We start from the raw sequence: 19,026 nt of genomic DNA, 5'->3' as shown, positions 1-19,026 counted from the left end.
GTATATATTTTAAGGCAGAGTGTGATTCAGTATCTGCCTTAGTCCATCCTGCAGAGGACAGATGTTTCCCTCCCTCATGCTTCTATGTGTCACTTGCCTTCACCATCTCTCTCATGCGAAAGTGGCTCTGTGGAACAGATCCAGCTGAAAGCCACACATTTTTTCATGTTTTACTCATCAACCAGCTCAGTTCCCAGACCTCTCTCCTCCACAGATATTGGTGGCACAAGGTGGTGCAGATGAGGAAGGAGCTAAACCACAAATAAATAATGAAGGGACAGAAAGGGGGAAAGATTGATCTACAGTAACAGATGAAATATTAACTGGGAATTGCAAAAGAGATCATTTCCCACTTGGAAAAAAAAAAACAATAAAATAATCCAGCTGTGGATTATTGTGAGCTAGAGATCTCAAAGGGAAAAATATACCCAAACAATAAAATTATGACATTTCAATGTAACTTGCCGGCCTTTATAGGAATTTGTTACACAGCTTGCAAATGGACATATAGCTCCAAAAAAGAGCAGAATAAAAACAAGTAGAGACTCACATATTTCAACATTCTTAGTTCCCAGCTGTTTAAAGGCTGAACAGGATAACTCCACCTGGATTTATAATACCATAGTACAACCAAAAAACCTACAAGAGTAACAAGAAAGTAGGTTTTAAGGGAATTTCTTACCAATCTTACCAATTGTCTGGTTAGACTAGTCCTGGTGGGAATACGCTGCGTGAAGATTTCATGAAGCATTCTTCAGCACTGTTGTAAGTCCCCTGTAAAGCTTCAAGCTCCCCTGTGGTCAGCTGCTGAAATATCAATCCAAGCTCTAAAATGGGCATCTCTTAACTATAGCACAAAAGGAGGAACACATCAGCAAAACCGAAGGAGATTATTGCCATTCTTAGGGGAATCAGTAGGCTTTGGAACGTTGAAAGGAACAGGTTAATGCTAACTGCATACTTAAACATAAAATATTATATTCAACATATAACAATTTCAGATCAACAGTCCTATATTTAAAAGAGATGTGGTTCACAGGTATCTCCTGTTCTGGTGTAGTAGATGAACTCTCCTTTTCCTTAGCTTTTTTTTTCGTTGCTTGGTTGGTTGAGTTTTGTTTTTAAATTGCCAAACTAGAAAGTTAAACTATAACAACATGGCTCATGTTAAAATATTTCAGGACCCAGTCTGCTAAAGGGCTGGACTAAAAGCCTAATGAAAAGCACAGTGTCTTCCAGAACCCTACCTGTCTACCTGTCTGCATACATCCCTAGTGACACGTTGGGGGCATGAATAAGTTCTCATATTAAAAAAAAATTAAATCATAAAGCTGCTGGAAGTTAGAGATGGAAAAACCCCATTAGATCATCTAAGGCACCGCCCCGCTGCTGCACAAAGCTCTTAGGTGGGTTCTCTGGCACCCTCCAGACTCTACATCTTTAGTTCAAGTCTGAAATGGTTTATATTGCAATGAAGGTCTTGCTGAAATAAAATAAAGTGGCTGAGTTTGGATGGGACCAGGAAGACCTCAAGCACAAGCAATTCATTTGCATCCAAAGAAGGTAATACCCCATACTTTTGTGACCCTTTACAGCTTTCTTGCTCCCAGCCCCGGGAAAGACATTTCACAGCAGTGAGCTCAGACCAATTCTTAAGAGATATTATTGTCATCGTTTCTCGTCGCCTCTTCCACTACAAGAAAACCATGGCATTTTTTCCATCTGCAAGCCAGGCCCTTTGACAAGCTGTAATAATCCCCAGCACCACTGGGTGGTACTAGCTGCCCGCGGTGGGAAGCCGAGCGGAGTCGGAGGCCGGTCGCCTTTCGTAGACCGTACAAACCACACGGGTTTTCTGGTATCCATAATTTACTACAGCCGCAGCTGTGTGTTTAAAGGGCTGTATGTTTAAAGAGCTGGAGCACCTCTCCTATGACAACAGGCTGAGAAAGCTGGGGTTGTTCAGGCTGGAGCAGAGAAGGCTCCGGGGAGTCCTGGTAGTAGCCTTCCAGTAGCTAAAAGTAGCCTGCAAGAAATCTGGCGAGGGGCTTTTACAAGCACATGGAGTGACAGGGCAAGGGGAATGGCTTTAAACTGAAAGAGGGAAGATTTAAATTAGATAGTAAGAAAAAAAATCTTCCCTGTGAGGATGGTGAGGCACTGGCACAGGTTGCCCAGAGAAGCTGTGGCTGCCCCATCCCTGGCAGTGTTCAAGGCCAGGCTGGACAGGGCTTGGCGCAATCTGCTCTAGTGGAAGGTGTCCCTGTCCATGGCAGAGGGTTGGAACTGGATGAGCTTTAAGGTCCCTTCCAACCCAAATCATTCTACGATTCTATGATAATCTGCAGATGCCCAATTGCCATCTGTGTAAGCTCTAGTTCCTCTTGAGAGGGCAGAGCATGGCAATGTAAAGGTACTGCTGCTTCCATGCACGTTTGGTGGTCCCAGCACAGCTGAGACATTCTTCTTCCAAGTTAAAAAAGAGAATTTTTCTAGAGACAACTATAATCTGGAATCCCATGTACAAAGATGTTCTCATATGGTAGTCCCAGTGAAATACACAGAAATGTAGACACATATGCTTTCATTCACATTTTTGCAACCTCAGTATCTTAAAATACATAATTGGCACTGTTCTAAAATCTTCCTAGTCACATACAAAATCCCAAAGAAACTTCTTTAGAAAGTATGTACATCTCTCACCAAGCCGAATAGCAATACCTTCAGTTATTTTATCCACGGCTGAGTCTGGACACACAGCTCACTACCACTTGTAAGCAGATGGTGTCAGTGTCACATTCACAAGCAGAAATACTGAGTAAGCTATGCTTGGACCCAGTAGGGTCAATAGGGCTTCACAGGTATCTTTCAGCTAGCAGAAATTTTACTACTAGTGATAGATGAGCTGGAAAGACACAAGTTTATCTCGAACGCAGCTGGAGCTTGGGACCAGCAGTTACCAAAGGCATCTTTCTACTTGTAAACTGAATAAAAAAATGTTCTAGAATGATTGGAGAAAGCTAAGCATACAAGTAATGTAACTCCTTTCAAGCCCTCTAACAGAGAGCAATGAGTCTTACTACAGCTTGTAATGATGTGTCGTTGGTTCTTACCAAAGTGACCTTAAAAATTTAACAGGCTGAGGACATTTGTCTCAAAATCACATGTAATTCTCTCACACTGCTGGAGCAATAAGCCATTTCTATGAGCTTGACCACACTGTGGCTTAAGTGAGGGGTGTTTTTTTCTGAAAGAAGCAACACACTTGGGAAAAAAAAAACAACAACAGAGCAAAAGAAAAACAAAAACATGAACTATATAAGAAGTGGTTTGTTTAGCAACAGGGAGATACTGGATTAGCAGCCAGTGAACTGTTGTAATGATCTGTCACAGCAGCTCTGTGACCTTGCTATCTTGATCCATTAACTACACCAAAGTTTCAGCATCTTCTCTAGCACAGGTCAGTTAGCTGATGCTTAAAGCACCAACTGCTCATGCTGTGCATGCTTAAGCTTCAGGGCTGATACTGAGCATTACAGCTGAAGATAACCCATGTGTGCTTTTGTTCTACTGCAGAATGCATTTGTTTGTCCACTGCTGAGTCACTGCTGTGCTGTTTCTGGTAAACTAAGCCAGAAGCAGCACAGAAACCCTGCGACCATCTCACTGATCTCGGCTTCCCCTTCATGTCTGGACGTTGACACTGTGAGCTGCATTTAAGGGAAGCTGGCTATCTGAAAGCCAAGTTGTCTCCTACAGTCCCTGCCTGCAATTTAAGCTTGGTCCAAAGACTTTTCTCAGTTGCTCCCCCCGAAGTGCCCAGGGTCATCAGCAGGACTTTTTGAGCTGCTATTAGAGCGGGAGTTGGTGGAGTTCCAGTACATGTACTTAAAACACATTTATGTGATTTGGCTTCTGTGTGATTCCCTTCCTACACATGCACTCTCTGCAAAAAGGGCTGTAATTAATGCTACTCAGTGCACTGTGGATATCTTTCTTTAATTAGCATTGTTAAATTACACGTCAAAAAGCAATTCTTCTTCTCTTTTCATGCGCATGAAGGATCCCACAGACAGCAGAACCAGTATCTTCCTGAGAAGCAAACTTTTATGACATCAGACAGGAATTGTACATTCCTTAACACACCACAGACGGTCTCTGCAGACCCTGTGTGTGACTGGAGACAGAAGCAAGAGTCTGAAGAGCATTAAATTGCAGTTCCTCTTAGAGCAAGGTCTCATAAGCTGTTGAGTTCTTTCAGCCTTGGTGCGGGATCACTACTGTCTTGAGCAAGGATTACTTTTTGCCCTATTTCTTTCCTCACTGAAGTTATTTTAAAATAATAAGTTTGAACAATGTACAGAGGAGTCACTGTACAGTGTCCAATTAACATAACAACAGGAGACCCAGCCTTCAAAACGATGAGTAGGAAATAACTTTGGGGCACATTTTAAGATTCCATGATCTTAAAACACGATCTCACTAATGCATCCCACTCCCCACTACATCAACATTATCGGTTTGCTTGGTACCCAAATAAAATAACTTTCCTGCAAGCAGTTAACTACTGAAGCTGGATTTTTTTATTACCTTTGTTTACATCAAAATTATCTTCTCTAACAGCTATACATCTTTCCCTGGTTTGAAAGTACTGGTTCTGCTCCAGCACATCGAGTCATTTTATTCTGTAACACAATTGTGTAGTACAAGGAAATGAGAGGGGGGCTTCTCCATCTGGCAGATGATCCTCAGAAGTGGAAAAGAAGATGTGCAGGCTTATGCTATTAAACTTTTTGAGTTCAAATGGGATCCAGCTGTTTGGGATCCACAACATTCTTGCAATTTAAATGCTCACAGTATGTATATTTTCAATCCCTTTATTTTTGTTTTCTTTAATTGTTGGGGCCTGAGATCATAAACGCCTCAGTCTTTCAAACGTGAAGTGCAGCTCTTGGTAATTTGTTCTAATCAACTGCAGTAAGAAATGCCTGCTCCATAACCTTCAATGCTTTTTCTCTCCCCTGACAACAGAATAGACTTCTTGAAAAAAAATAAACATCTGGTTTGAATTTAACATCAAATTGCAGTTACTTAAGTGCCAACTATTAAATTACCTCAAATGTTTTATGTTTGAACATGATTTTTCAAGACAGCTAGATTTTTTAACTGTAGCACAAATGCACATGTAAAAATACTTTAGAAGCTTAATTCCCTTGAACACACTTTTTTTTTTTACCATGTGTAGCTTGGTCACTGTTTTTGCTCTCCATTTACAGAACTTGTTATTCACAAACATTTTTATACAACCAAATATGCCTCATCAGATGGCTAACAGGAAGGAAAGCTCTATTTACAACTTAATTCTCAAGTCTACAACGTACAGAGGGACTGTCAAGACTATCCAAAACCCCTTATACCAAGCCAGAAAATCACATACACTAAGATTATAGTCTGCATTTCTGATCAGAAAGTTAAACAGTAAAATTTGCATCTAAGACCTGCCTCCTCTGAAAACCCAAGCCGCTTCCTTTCTCTAGCACTATATCTGGGGGTGAGTCTTACAGTCTGATTTTCATGACAGCATTTCAGATTTACAGCTTTACATAAGTGTTGATCCACCACATTTTTGCAACAGATATTTCTTTTTTGGTCTCTCTTTTTAAGTTTTTCAGTATGTTTCCAGCCCCCTCAGTTACAGGGAATTTTTTAAGATGGAAACCAGTATAATTTGAACTAGTGAAAGCAAATGGGAATGAACACCAAATCCACTGTTTTGCAAATGCTTGCAATTTCTGTGTGACTGGAATTGACAGTGTTGCTGAGGCTTCTTTATGGTGCTCCAGGCTCCAGGGAGGACAAAGTAAAGAGTGAGTATTTTATTCATTGTGAGGGGGTTCTAAAGGGGCATGGGGGAAGTGTAAATAAAAACCATTTTTTTGTATTCTCTTCAGTATTTCTGCAAACCCCTCCTCCAGAGCAAAGAAGCGTAACTGCAAGTGCAGACCAGTGCTATCACTGTTTACTTCTTCTTTCCAGACACTGATCAAAGTGAAACTACAGGGGGAATTGATGCCAAAAAAATTAAATTGAAAGCACAGATGACTGCAGCTGGGTAAATTGCTGGCAATTACTCTGGTGACTTCTAAATTGGATGTGACTGAGTGTCAGTCATTATCTGTGCACTTGTGTTTTCACCAAAGGTGATTGTAATTGTTGTGATGATAAGATTGCTCCAAGGAGGAAGTAGTAATTACAAAGGTGGGACCACCTGATCAGACATTTCCATGTTAGTTAGGTGGCTATTTAAAATACTGACCTTGTGTTTAGCTATAATATCTGAATAACAAAACGAAGGTCAATCCTCAAATTCACTGACAAAAAAGATGAAAGATGATCACAACAAAAATCTACTGAATTGTTTCAGGTGTTGTATGGACAAAACAGTGACTGTTTATGGACAGCAGATAGACAGGAAGAATGATTTAATTTATGACACGTTGTTTGCTGAAAGTGATCTGGACAAGTTTAAAAGTCACAAAGCTAAAATCCATCAAAGACTATGAAGAGGGCATTTTCATTCTGTGGAAAAAAAACAAGCTAACAAACAGCAAACAACTCACCAACCCCACTATTGCTAGACATTCGGAGTGCCTAGACAATGGATGTATCTGATCTTCACTTAATGAACTTCAGCTGCACATATACTCACTCCAGTGCATGTGATTAGGGGAGAAAAACCGTATGCCTCAACTAGCAGTTCTTCTTGTAGCTTGGGAGAAAATAACTTCAGTTACTACTTAAGTAATTCAAATGGATATAGCTAAATGTCTCAGAATCACGTAAGGTGAAGAGGTGAGATTGGAGTAGATCTCTGAGGTCATCTGGTCCAACCCCAATGCTCAAGCGGGGCCATATACAGCCAGTTGACCCAGACCATGTCTAGACCATTTCTGACTGTGTCTAGATGGTTTTGAAGTCAGCTTTTCATTAATTTAACTTCTTTAGTTTGACAAAGTCAGTCAGATGTTACTTCTTAGCAAAACTTTGCTGATGAAAAACATGGTGAAAACTATTAGGTTTCTCTAAGTACTTTGAAAGAGGTGATGATGCTATTTAGGTGCTAGTGAAAAACTGGATCAGGAAGTAACACAAAAATTATTGTCACAGAAACAACATAATTAAGTGGGGAGATAAGTCCTGAAGGCAGTGTCCCTTCTCATCAGAGGGGCCATAATGCTTTCAGCCTGAGCTGACAGCTGAAGAAGGGAGCTGAAGGGAACTGATGTGATGACTAGTATGTGGGTACTGTGACATGCAGTCAATACTGTTTACACCTACACATCCTAACAAGTAGATACGTTCCCAAATACATATTCAACTACCAAAGACAGCTTAAAAGCAATATTAATTACTTTCCTTCCACTTTTTCCCCAGAATTCATCTGCCTGGTTAACGTTAACAGTGAAAACCCAGAAGAACCAACAATCTTAAAGTAGTTTTCAGCTGAGGTGTGTTACCATTTATTGAAAGCAGCTTCCTTTCAACATAACCCATGAGGGTAGGCAGGCCCTAAGGATCTCAGGCATGTTAAAATGTTTTCCTGTTGAAATAACTTGTAGAACTCTAGTCTAGTTGAGGTTATGAGTTAATTATGGAATAGCATTCAATATTTGAGCAGGATTGTTTCACGACTTTGCCACAGAGGAGTCTACATTCAGTCTTTAAACCAAGTATCATCTACTGAACTGGATATGCCTCAAGCAGCAGGGAGCTTGAAACCTAATAAAGGAACTTCTTTTCTATGTCCATGAAAGTGGTTGGAGACTGAAAATTACTAATTTCAGAATAAATATACTTCCAAATTTTATGAAGGAGACATATAAACTCATTCACCAAATCAAATAAGGATATTTGGACAAGGGAAAGAAAGAGATACGTCTGCTTTCATATTGGGAAAAGGGATCAAAATGAAACAGGGAGGAAAGGGTCAAAGAAAAAGTAGCTGCCATAGAAATGCTCCACAGTTTTTAGAAGAAACCATGCATAGTGGGAAAATTCCTGGAGGCATGGACATTACAGGCTGCTTTGGCAGCTCAGGCAGAGAGTAAGTACATCAAGGTTTTTTGTATCATTCATTTTTTTACATACATTATCAAATTAATGACTAGCTTGTTTATAATCCTACTATATCAACTCAGTAATTATGTGTGACAACATCAAAATTCTGAGGAGGTAAATTTTGCATCCCCAAGGATGAGCTTGTGTGGAAGCATGCTTGAAATGAGACTTTTCAAGGGGCTTAAAGAAGTTGATTTATAAGCCTCACATTTTCTGTGGACGAAGAAGAGAGAAGCTGTGTTCAGGAAACAGGTCAAAGTTACCATGAGAAAATCTGTCAGCAGAGATGCTGGGTATCTTCAAAATATAATTAATCTGGTTTTTTTTTCTGCAATACAACATAAAAGGGTAATGAACACTCAGCCAGAAGGAACACTGTGAGAGCTCTAACAGATGTGTGGGAACAATATCAGTAGCAGGGAGTTAAAAGTAGAAGGAAAACACAGAAAAATGGGTGAATATAAGAAACGAAGAGAGAGGATCAAAGAATAAATAAATAAATAAAGATACAAAGACAAAATTCTTAAGGATTACATTTTAAGAAATGCATATTTGTGTCCCCTTCTCTCCCTCATTCAAAAAATACAGCTATTTTGGGCATCCGTTATAGCCGTCTCTTTCAGTCAGCTTCTCTGGCCCTATAGAGTCTACAGGGGTTTTTGTCTCTGACTGATCTCTGGCTCTGAAAAAGATGGGAAGTTCAAGGAGGACAGGTAGATGCAGAAAGTCTGCATAGTGCCTTCAGCGAGTATCCCAACTGTTTAAATGGATGCATAAATAACTGTGTGCCTTGAACTCTTCCCACAACTGAGCCCTCCAGGTTCTCCAAGGATACATGCCATCACCATTTGAACTCTTAGTCTAGCAAACTCCTTGTCCAGAGGCCAAATCATGCCCCAAGAGCTTTTCTACCAGGCTGGGCAGGTCAGCCATGGTGGGGAACTGCTTCATACCCCTGAACACCCTGCATGGGGCCTCCAAGTGAGAGCAGAGGAAGAAGATCCCGTTCACTCTGGAAAAGCACCTACAGGACTCAGTTACCTTCCTGTTTTGTGGCTAAGTGAGCTTAATACTATGTACCTGCCCACATATCACCATCTCTCTTGTAAGAGCATCTGCATGCAAAGTCCACCTACATTTGCTAAAAATTATACAGCAGCATCCAGCCAACACCGCAGGTTGACCTGATGGGATCTCACACATACAACTCATTCAGCAGTGCAAGTTTCCCATGACTTTCAGAAGCTTTTAAAGAAATTACTTTTATTTCCAAGAAATGTGGTATTTGCTATTACTTCTGATTTAACAGCATCAACCCACAGCTGTAAGCCTCATGCCAGGTGCCTGGCAGAGTGAGCGTGATGTACTGCAATACATGCAGGGAGAAATGGAGCGGCAGCAATGCTGTTTGGCAAAAGTGGAGCTTGGCTGTGGTGCCTCCCTTCCAGCTTCCCCAGAACCAGGAAAAGTCTGTGATCCTATTTCAGCTGCTTTTAGACCTGCTTACATCTAAACGATAAGACTCTGCTGATAGAGGTAGCAGCCTACACCCTACAGCAGACTACAGATGGGCCACTTTTTTTTCCAAGGATACTTCTGTCACCAGTGATCTCTGACTATTCAGCGTGCAGATGGGAAGGGGGTTTGTGGGCAGGAGAGTGTTGAAACATTCATATTCCGTTCTTCTGAAAAAACCTGAAGCCCAGAGCTCTATCTCTTGGCCGTTAGAAAGGGGTGAAAGAGTGGAACAGTCCAGCAGGCCAAAAGAACACTAAGACCACTTCTGGCCTTGAATTTTTATAACCCGGTCAAAGGTTCTGCACACTGCAACCTTTTTTCCTCATCAATCCCTTGTTTGGCCATTATGCATGTCATCACTGCAGTTTTGTCCTCAGGCAAAATCTCCCTCTCTGTTTTTTTCCCATCCCTGCCTACTGGCTACACAACTAGTCTTGAAGCTGCAGTTTGTCTTCTGGGCTTCTTGCCCACACATGGCTCTGGTGGAAACTTCTATGTCCTCATGCCTTCCCACTTTCCTTGCAGCTGCTCCCCTCTGGAAGGCTGAGGAAGGATGTTCTTTGTGTCCCATCCAGTTAGGAGAAGACTGCAGGGGTTGAGTGCTTGCACACAGGGAAGGACTCTAAGCTCAGAGCACAAGGAACTGCTATGGAAGGAAAGCAGCAGCAGCAGCAAGGAGCGAGGCACACTGGAGGCAGGCTGCAACAGTTAGAGAATCACCTGTGGTATTGAACAATCAGTTTGAGCAAACCAAACCAAACTACCCCCTGGTGCACTGAAGGTCTAAAATTGATTCTCCTTAGGTAGCTCCTTGGCATATAGACCTACTGCATAATCCTAATCATGACAACAGTTAAACATTTGCATTTATCCTCCCTTCCCAGATGACAGCTTTATCTGTTCACTTTTCAGAGTGGGATGCCCTTGGATGATAGATCTATCATTTGCTTAGTACAGCTGACTATTCCTATTACTCATGCATTGCCGTTCAAAGATGCAAATAAACAATCCAATGATCTTGCAGCAAGGAGCAGCAATATATACTACCTATATACTACCTATTACACGTATACTATGCTATTACCCAGCCTGCGCTGCATGGACAGATGGAAGGGAGCATTCACCACCAACCAGGACCGTTATTTTAACACCATTCTGGTTTGCGCTAGCTTAACCTCACTAGGAAACTACAGTTTGTTTTCCCCACCCCAGCTTTGCTCAGCACACCAACAAACAAGGGAGCCACAAATTTACACAAGCACAGGGAACCCTAGAATCCACACAGTTTTGAAAACATATGTGGAAAAAATACTCAAACCCAGCGTGCGTTAACATGCAACAGGAACACTGATACCAAAACTGCAGTCCACTGGGGATATTTTCTTCCTAAGAAAGAAAAGCTTTTCTCACATAATGTTTTCTAGTCCTTTGTTTTTCTTCATCTCCTCCTGTTTTATTGCAGCTTAGGACAGACGTTGTCAGGAGAATTTAGACAGACTTCAAGGGGTGCCAAACTACAGAGACCTCAGGTTTTTCACAGTTAGTTGTTCTTTTCACTGCTGGATTCTTCTAAGGAAAATGAGATTGAATTAATATGTTTTTACTGTATCTGTTCCTCTGCTCTGCTGTTTCCCATGGCCTAGCAGAGGAAGTCTGATTGCCAAGTGTTTTCTCATTTTGTTTAATCTGATACAAAAGGTCACCTCAAGTATCCTTTTGGTATTTGCTCAAGAGCTGAGTATAATAGGTGGCAGCCCCAAAAAGAATGCATGTTGCTAAACTTCAGAAATGTTTGGGTCTTCAGATACAAACAGATGTTTCCTTTTGGTAGCTTCATTTTCCGAGTGATATTCCAAGAAGTATAACGGGTGTAGCCAAATCACAGATGACCATTTTCCAGAAATTAATTGGTTTCACACACTATGTCACAAATGATAATATGGTTTCTTAAAAGAAATCAATAATTTACTTGTTTAATCAGATTCTTGTTTAAATAGACCTCCAATTGTTAATATCTATGACTAATTTCTGCAGCAGAAGCAGGAAAACAGAAAGATTGGCTCACGTTCAGGTCTGATGCAGATCCACTGAAATTAGCAAAAACTCAGCTGCCTTGGGATCCATTGTGCTACACCAGTTTGGAACAACGCATTTACACTGATAAACAGTTCTAGGAATAACAATTTAATATGGAGAACTAGTAAACAACTTTGGCTTTATGCTGTAATCCTGTGGTCTAAGTTTGTTAATGATATATAACAAACATAGTTTTAGAATCATAGAATGGTTTGTGTTGGAAGGGACCTTAAAGCTCATCCAGTTCCAGCCCCCTGCCATGGGCAGGGACACCTTCCACTAGACCAGGCTGCTCAAGCACCATCCAACCTGGTCTTGAACACTGCCAGGAATAGGGCATCTACAATTTATTTGTGCCACCTCTTCCAATGTCTCACCACCCTCACAGTAAAGAAATTCTTCCTTATAGCTACATGCTTGCTCCAAACCAAACTTTTTTGCAAAGTGATAATTAACTTTATGTAATTTTAAATGGATGGCTAACAAAGTCTTCCTGGATATGCTGAGAGGGCTTCTGTCCCCTCAGGAAAATATAAGCCGTTCTGACCTTTCCAGATGCAAAGTATTTACTTCTTGGAAGTTTATATTTATGGGTCAGGCATAATGACTTTACATGGAAAATATGAGTCAGAAAAACACTTACTTTTTTAGAAGACTAAACTGAGAATTTGAGGACACAAAAAGGGCAGAGGAATTATGAAACAAAGATTGTTTAAAATGTTTCAGCATTAGAATTAAGCAGCTAAAACACTGATTCTAACTCCTGTCTTCAAAACACTCAGAGGCCATAATATCAGTTTCAGCAGCTCTGCTGCAATGACCCAGTTTCCATATTCCTGGTGTTAAAAAAACTAATAGGGCGAAGAAAGATGGAGCATGGATGTGGCCTTCTATACAGCAGGAAACAAGCAAAACAAGAAGCAAACCAAAACACTCAGAAGGATTTTGAAAAATACAGGCTAATCCCAGCAGTGCACAGAGGGACGGTATAGGAGAGAGGGACCACTCTGCAGGGCAGTTTCTTGGGGATCAGAAAGACAAGGTTGCCTAAAACAAGTTTAGTGCCTTTGAGAAGAATTATGCCAGATTTGGAATTCCTCTGTATAAAGTATGAATTACTCTTTGTTTGAATATTCGGATTAATGACTAAAAATTTGGTTTCTGACTGTTCTTGTTAGATTCTAACTGCTTTAGTCCAAAGGGTACTAAACAACAGGCAGCTACGCAAACTCTTTGATGCGAAAATATACACAGGTGATAAAAGCTCTACCGCTGGCCCATATGTCAGGATTTTACCTCCTTCTGTAAAGAAACTAAGGAAACTAGTTTCAAGCAAACCGCAAAGATCATGAACACAGAACGGGAGAAGTCTGACAGCTCGTCCCCTCTCAGGAGAGAGGCAGCAGTCTTTCTGAAGAATCAAACTAAATTATAGATCACTGGGGCTGTCTGCCTGGATTATCGTAAATTGAATGGTAAAGCTTTAGGCAAGAAACACATTTTCCAAATCCATAATCCTTCTTCTCTTGCACTTCATTGATACTATATAACTAATGCACACTACATGTACTAGCTGCTCTAGAAACGCAATCTGAGTCACTACAGTGACCAGGTAACAACACAATCTAAGAGGTACAAAACTTGACACTTAATCACAGATCACAAAGAGAAACAAAAGGCAGATAACCATGGTAAGAGAATAAACAGGGATGATAACGCATAAATTTGGACAGCTATCCCTGTAATCCCACAATGCTGAACTTGAACGCCTCTCAAAGTCTGTATTTTGCGTGTTTTCTAAGGCATCATATTTTCTAAGCACTTGCAGCTTCTTAGACACTTTGGATGCTCAACATTATTAAACACATATTGCAGTCACTTTTGCTGTATTAAACTAAAATCCTCTATCCAGATGGAAAAGGAAAACAGAAGTCAAAGAACACTTTACAAAAACACCACAAAAAACACCAACACATTAACTGGCAAATCCTAAAGGTATAAAATCAATTCTAGCAATGTTTTGCACATGTCCAAATTTTGTGGAGTTCCCAATCTGAACAGCCAAATGATTATTCTAGTGCATACACATTTGGGTCCTGCTGCTACTTTCACTACTGATAGACTTTGGTGGCTACAGTATATTTGCAAAGCTCTAATCCATCATTATTTACTACAGCAGAAAAGAGAAGAGAAAAGAGAAAAGAGAAAAGAGAAAAGAAAAAAAAGAAAAAAAAGAATAGAAAAAAAAGAAAAGAAAAGAAAGAAAAGAAAAGAGAAAAGAAAAGAAAAGAAAAGAAAAGAAAAGAAAAGAAAAGAAAAGAAAAGAAAAGAAAAGAAAAGAAAAGAAAAGAAAAGAAAAGAAAAGAAAAGAAAAGAAAAGAAAAGAAAAGAAAAGAAAAGAACAACCAAAACCAACTAACCTGTTCTAGTTGTTAGAGTTTGGCTGTGTTTGGAAGGCTGGGAAAACTGTGGTTTCTCTTGTTTCATAAACAATTGCATAGCTCAAGGTCTAGGAGCTTGTAGATTAAGATGATTTTTCTACAGCAGTATAAATAAAGAGGCTAAAAGTAAAAAGCTGTAAGTGAGAATGGCAGCAGTTCTCCAGGTACAGTTGTGCTAATTGGAATGGTAGGTGAGTTTAGCAATCAGACTGAAGTTAAGGAATGCCTCAGGTGCACTTGCAAGTGCAAATAGAAACAACAAATGAATCCAAAATCTAAGTAGGTCAGTATCACGACAAGCTAACAGTTTGCAATTCAGTAGTATTTTTTGCCTGGGACATATTCTAAATCAGATAAACGAGATACTATTTTAACAGAATAAAGTGTGCCCAGTCGCATATTACAGACACCTCAAAGAGCTGTTAACACCTTCAGCAAACTGCCAGTTACTTCAGTCTGTGCTGACTTCAGTTTTACAGAGGAAAAGTAAGGTAGTTTTGTCTCCAAAAACATCAGGTTTTTGATGCTGCCTTTAGGGTGACACCTATTTATAACTCTCCAGTTGAAAAATCAGCTTAGATAAATACACATGTTATAGAATGAATAAAGTTCTTAGCCATTCCAGTGAAAAAGATGATGACCCTGAATCTCTTTTCCATTTGAGCCACATAGATGGAAGTGAGGGATGTCTTCAGTTCCCACTGGACTTCTTCAGTCTCAGTTTCTTAGGGATACATCCTGGCAGGAAAACCAGAAGTCTCTGCACTTTCCTTTTTGCCAGCAGAATAGTATCAGTGGGATCCCAGTGAATCATTCCAATCACAAATTGTTCCGGAATAAAATAACTTTTGTTTAAACAGGATTTATTTAACATTCATGTACTCCTTCCTTCTCTTTCTAAGAACAGAATATTTTAAACAGCTGTTATCTCTTATTTCAAACCTGATAAACCAAACCCTAACAAACTCCCCTCATATAGAATTTAAAAAATGAGATAAGAATCAGAAAAACTGAAGGTATTGACAAAATATTTTAAATAGTAAGTAGATCTTTTTAAGAAACAAGAGGAAGCGGAGAAGTCTGGTTTTGGGGAAAATGAGTTAATTGGGTCCTTATGGTAATGTCATCAACAATGAAACAGTTGGTGTTTGGTTTGGCATCTTTAAGTTTCAGAGTTAACAACTTACTACAATGATCACAAAGGATTTAGTGTTCATCTTTATAATTACTGAGCCCCCCCCCACTGAGGAGGGGCCTCAGGGCCTCAGTAATTATTAGATGACAGACATTTCCATGCCATTTAACACTCTGGCTCATGTCTCCAAGCTGATCAGATCTGAAAACCAAATAGTTTGTGTTTTTTTTTTAAAGATGAACACTGAATCTTAGAGCACAGTTCTGCAATACAATTAATTCCATTGACACAGATCTATTATCAATGGGTAATTACATTAAGAGTCTTGAAATCTTTTCACTCTCACAGAGTTAAAACAGAAGAAGGATCAAGCTGTTGCTGCATGCTAAAACATCTGCTGTATGTACTCAACAACACTACAAATTGTCTCATAAGTCTAACATATGAGCCCTGTCTTGCAGCATATTTGTTCAAGACTTGGATCACAACATAGTAATGACAAATAAACCATGTCATCCTTCAGTTATAAACAAAACAAATAATTACTGTTGTTTTTTTTTCTGAAAGCATGCTTTTCCTCAGTGTGTTCCCCTAGAGTAAGATTATTTCTGACCTTCCATCTGATAGGTATCACTACTGAGTATTCGCCCTTTTTTACAGTAGCCAGATAGGGGCTGCTACAGTGCTAAGTAATATCAGTATTTAAACTGTATTTTAACTTCAACATTTAAATATGAAGCAAGATAGGAGGAAAATTAGTATCAATGGTACAATGATAGATATGGCAATGGTACAATGACAGATGAAGTTAAAGGTTGTACTTAAAATGGATATATTAAAAGAGATTTTTCTCACCGTCAGGGTGAACTACAGTGGTGTAACAGTGAATCCATTTCTTTAAAAGTGACAGCTCAGACATCATTTCAGTGGACTTTTCTGGATCCAGACAGGGTACATGCATATCCCCATGTAACATGATTTGTTAACATAATGCCAATCTTTGCTCCTACTGGCAAGGAATTAAATTAAAGAGTCATATAATTAGTTACAACCTGCCTATCTTCATGTTCCAAGGAAAGAGAATTCCTTTACTGACTTAAAATTGGCATTCAGGTTTATTTTCAAGACAACATCCCTGAACTATTTGTCACTTACGAGATAAATCAGTCTCTCAATAAGAAAATTTGTCTCATTATCTTTCTGTGTATGATTTTTACCTATTACATGTATCCAGGCTTTCTTCAAATACTGAAATGACTTCTAAATATTTACTACAACTGAACAAACATACACTAGATGAATGATAATGAAATAAACTGCACAAGTGAGAAGTTAAGTGAGGGAAACCCTGGCTACCAGTTTTTTTGCCAAGGACTCCACAAAAACCTTTTCCTTGAAATTCAGGTCTCATAATCAAGTCCTTTCTGTCAGCTCACACGGCAAAATAAAATGCACTAGACCAGACCAGACTGATGCACAAGGTGCTGTATTACAGTAATACATTTGCCATCGCTAGAAGGTACAGCTGTGGCCCTGCGTGAATGTTCTGTTGGTCATTCATTCTGACAAAATGGTAAGAAAAACCTCCTCACTTCACATCCTCTGAGCACTTGCTACATTACAAAGTGGTACGTGTATGTTGACAGACAGATTGCTCCAATGTTTGTTCAGATTCTCTTTTGGTACACCCTCCACATAGGTGGATCTCCAAAGCCCAGTAAAGTATTTTGAAATCTTGAATATACAAAAAAAAATGAAATTATTTTGAAAAAAAAAAAAAAGGAAAAAAAAGGAAGGAATGTGATTTGAGAATATGTTTGTCTGAACATTAAATTCTTTGGTAAAGTAAGGAATAGGATTACACTTATCTATCTGAAGTCAAGAGACACCATGCAATGTGTTGGATGCTCTACCTGGCAGCAACTTCAAAGGAGCTTTGCAATGAAAAAAAACAGGTAATAGTTTAGTAAGAATTAAGAGTTTTAACTGTACCCTAATTTTCTTTGTGGCACTTTACAGCTTTTAAGATACATGTATGTGGGGACCTCCCCATCCCTGGACAAACAGCTTATTTCCACAACATAAAACTATTATGCATAGTTTACTGAACTCAAAATAAATGTACCTTCAAAAATCCAACAACAACTAAAATCTACATCACACTGTAAGTCACAAAATCATAGACTCATAGAATGGCTATGGTTGCAAGGGACCTTAAAAATCACCTAGTTCCAGCCCCCCTGCCATGGGCAGGGACACCTTCCACTAGACCAGGTTACTCAAAGCCCCGTCCAGCCTAGCCTCAAACACTTCCAGGGATGGGGCAGCCGCAGCTTCTCTCGGCAGAGATAATAGTCATAAATTATCCTTAAAGTGTCAGATTCTTCGTTGTTAGTAAACTTCTGTATTACATTTTTAGGCCGTTTTCTTCCAGCCATTTATTAACACTATATTATTCATTTTAATTCTTAGGGCCTTGTTTGAAAAAAACAAATTAGACACAGATTTATTTAAAAAGAACATATCGAGGAGCATCCATATAAATAAATTCATATATAACGGTTTAAAATATTTTTTAAAAGATAATTGACCTTTTCTATGGGAATTTAATTTCTACGGGAATTAAAGCATGCTCTTGAGAAAACTCAACATTTTATGGAGAAAAACACAACAGCAGTATTTGGACAGACTGCCAAAACTATGCTGTATTTAGCATGGAGCAAAAAGAACAAGCCCAGCATACACATGGTTTCCTTACATTTATTTCCCATTTCCACTTAACAAATATCAGATTATAGATCAATATTTATATAGCAACTTGCCTCAAAGGAGCTGCACAGATGAAATATCGAGTGCATCAGTGTGTACACATAATCTGTCTGATCTGATTCTAAAACTCATTTTTTAAACCAAAGCTCCACTTTGTGGACCTCACGCAACACATGCACGCTCTTGGTGGCCAGAGAAACATGAATGAGTGGGAGCAGCCAGGTTTCTGTAAATGAAGTAGTATTTCTCTTGCTCACTGAAGGAGGTTTCTGCAAATACATATACTGTCATGGAAACAAGTGAGTTTTTGTGGACTCATCCACTACAATCTAAATCTTAAGTTTATAGTCAAATAGATACCCTGATGAAACAGTGGTAGACTCTTTTTTTCCTCCCAATTCCTCATTTTTCAAATCTCTCCCAGGAAAGAGAGAAAGGAAAAGGCACGAGAGCCATATGTAATTTACCAGGTCCCTTCTTGTGAGGGTAATAACATGATGGCTGTATTTTAAAACGTGTTTGCAGTGCATTGTGAAGACTAAAGATATCACTGCATAAAGAAACCAGTATTTTCATAAATCCACAGGCTCTGATAGTCAAGCGGTGCTTTTCAACAAGGGTTTTTCATGCACATGTACACCTTTACTGGCACCATTATAGCACTGTTCTCTTCAGATTATTTCTCTTTAGCCTTATACTGTAACATCAATATTTCTAGGACCTTACAGGTAAGTTTTAAGCATTTTCACTTTTGCAGATCATTAACAATTTTCTGGTAAAGGTACGTCCTCTACTTAGGTTTTTTGTCTAATGTGAATTGTCTAGATTTTCTTCGGCTACAGGCAAACTGGGTGTCAAGACTACTTGAGCCTGTTTAAGCAGCTTCCAACCTTTGGCTGTTTTTCCCTGCCTCTGCACTGCACCCCCACATTCTGCCATTTGCAATACTTCTGCGAGTTGAGCAGAATC

The sequence above is a fragment of the Pezoporus wallicus genome, unplaced genomic scaffold (genome assembly GCF_028554395.1).
Source record: "Pezoporus wallicus isolate ANWC-B61680 ecotype Strahan unplaced genomic scaffold, APGP_CSIRO_Pwel_v1 contig_3181, whole genome shotgun sequence".
Classification (NCBI taxonomy): domain Eukaryota; kingdom Metazoa; phylum Chordata; class Aves; order Psittaciformes; family Psittacidae; genus Pezoporus; species Pezoporus wallicus.
This window is presented reverse-complemented; position numbering follows the sequence as displayed.